At 28.3% G+C, this 2,526-nt stretch overlaps 1 protein-coding gene across 1 annotated transcript in view; it reads left to right on the top strand.

Annotated features, from left to right (window-relative positions):
- The window catches only part of LOC106685623 (transmembrane protein 72), a gene marked incomplete in the record, with an annotated part of 187,689 nt that overhangs the window by 174,103 nt on the left and 11,060 nt on the right, over nt 1-2,526 (top strand).

Raw genomic sequence — 2,526 nt, 5'->3', positions numbered from 1 at the left:
ACGATTTGGCTACTACACCTCTGGTACGCCAACGGTGTTCATCTTGAGGCCCGCCTTTTTGGCTTCACTTAGCGTGCCAAGACTGCCGGTTTAAGGCAACACTGCGTACAATAAAGCCATCAACTCACCTAGAACGCTACGATTCGCTACAGAATATAATTGTTTTTCTGGTTCTTAGTAATATTTTCAGTCGTTGCCAAATCATAATAATATATCCAGTTAACATGAAGATAAATTTTGTCGTTTCTTGTTGTTGTTTATTTAATTAGTTTTACTAAATTTTATTGACAATTACTTTTAGTGCCTTTATAATATAAAAAATGTTTTTAATTGTATATAAATTTTTCGCATACTTATTTAAGAATTACAAAACTGACATCTCATCCACTTCTCCCCTCTGGTTATATTTTTTGTCCTTCGTTTCTTGTTAAGGAAAGTGGTAACTCTATTCCTCCCTCCAGGATCCTATTCATAAAACTGCATTTCTTGTTATTCTTCCGCCATATTGATTTACACAAAGTCTAGCTTTATTTTTAGCGACCTTTTTGAATTTCTCTGAATATTTTATTCAACTGAAACTCTCCATACGAAAAATAACGTTACACTTTTTTTCGCTGCTGAATTTTAAATTCAGAAATAAGTCAATTTATCTGTATTTAAAATATAAAAACCATAAAACATACAATCGTGTAAAAAAAAAATAAAATCCTCCTCATTTAAAATGTATCTTGGCTATAATTTAATTTGATTCGTAATCAACCAAATTTTGTTTTACTGTTTGTTTCAGTAGCTTCAATTTTAGTAGAAAACTTCTCTATATGAATTAACAAATAATGAGAGAAAATACAAGTATTCTTTGTTTTAGCTTTGAATGGTTGTATTGAATCCATAGTATAGACAATCGAGGCCACTCTGGCGGGTTCAATGTCACTCGCTTGTCTGGTTTTGATACAATTTCATTTGCATATTCAATACTCAAAATTTGAATTGTTTCGTAGTAAACTGGTTGTTTGGTCACAATACGACCTCGTAATCTTAATAAGCATATTTACGTACTGTATTCAGCAAAGTACAGCCACAAATAAAATTTTTAAAAATCACTCAATAAGAAATTCTATCATTAACAGAAAAACTGAGGTGTCCAGATAAATAAATCGTTCTAAAAATCAGTTATATAATGTAGATAATTCCATTAAAAATTGTTTATTCTTTTTAAATAAATTATATAAATCAAACTTTTATAGTAAACAAAGAGCACTTAAGTGATCTGTGGAGAAAGAGCACTTTTAGGGAATCATTAAAAAAACAGGCGACAAGAAGCCTTAGTGGAAGATATCGGTCCGAAAGCCGAAATTATAAAAAAAAAGAAGCAAAGTCTAATTTAGTTTTTTAATATTTATTTCATCAATTTTTTTAAATATTCCAAACCGTTGCTAAAGTGTTATGGTTTATGTTTTTGACAAGTAACCATATAAACACAGAATCGATTTAACTAATGAGACTTTTCTTAATTAATTCGGACAAATGTTCATATTATACATAAAAACAATTATTGATTTTTAAATCAATTGATAAATAAATTCCTGATCTAAAAATAAAAAAACTCTTAGAAGTTACTTTTTTTCACTGTATCTTTTGTTGGTTTACTTTAATAATCTCTCTGTTATATAAAAAAAGGTTTTAAAGATCACCGTGTAACATTTCAATTTACATATAAAGGTGTCTCTACACTTTTGTCAAACTATAGTAAATTCGTACATGTGCAAGCATGTGATGAGTTATTTGCATTGTTTGCAACAAGTTGGCCTGAATTTGTGCCCGACCCGTTGAGTTTTGGTTTTTGGACACAAATCAAAGGACACTTGTGTTGCATCTACACGTTTGTGCTCAGTTCGTAATCTTTTAGAACCGCCAAAATATAAATACTGGTGAAATACTTTGTTTCAAATCTTGTCAACTAACTTTAGCGGCTTATTTTTTTTATTTAACAAAGCACTAGTATACATTTATAAAATTATTATGCCTAAGTAATCAAATTAAAAAATTACTGATAAAAACTCAAGAATAAAGGTTTAATTTATAGGTTATATAGCATTTATATAAATTTTTATCATCTATCACTTATTTAACTGATATTTACGTCCCCTTTATTCTGTTCATTTTTATGATGTAAATCAAATGTAATATATAAAGTCAAATGAAAACACAAGCGTGTGAATACCAATGTTTGTTACTTGCTTTGTTAACCAAGGATTTGTACAAGTTTTGGATTTGTAGCAAGTGGCAAACCTGTAGGTCTAGTATAAGGTTTAGTAAATTGAAGTAAAAATTAAAATTCTGAAATAAATTATTTGAAATTTATTTATTTTTTCCCACTTACAAGTATATGTTGATAAATACCATTGAATTACGATTATCAAATTCAATATGATGAGTGTTCTAGTTTTGTTTATATATTTAGAATTTCTTTAATATCTGTTTTGAATATTCTTTTTTCCTGAATGCAAATGCGAAAAAATTATATAT

Source organism: Halyomorpha halys, unplaced genomic scaffold (assembly GCF_000696795.3).
Source record: "Halyomorpha halys isolate HHAL.00 unplaced genomic scaffold, Hhal_1.1 Scaffold717.1, whole genome shotgun sequence".
NCBI lineage: Eukaryota > Metazoa > Arthropoda > Insecta > Hemiptera > Pentatomidae > Halyomorpha > Halyomorpha halys.
Note: the sequence above shows the minus strand (reverse complement) of the source record. Positions and strands in the feature narration are given on the sequence as shown.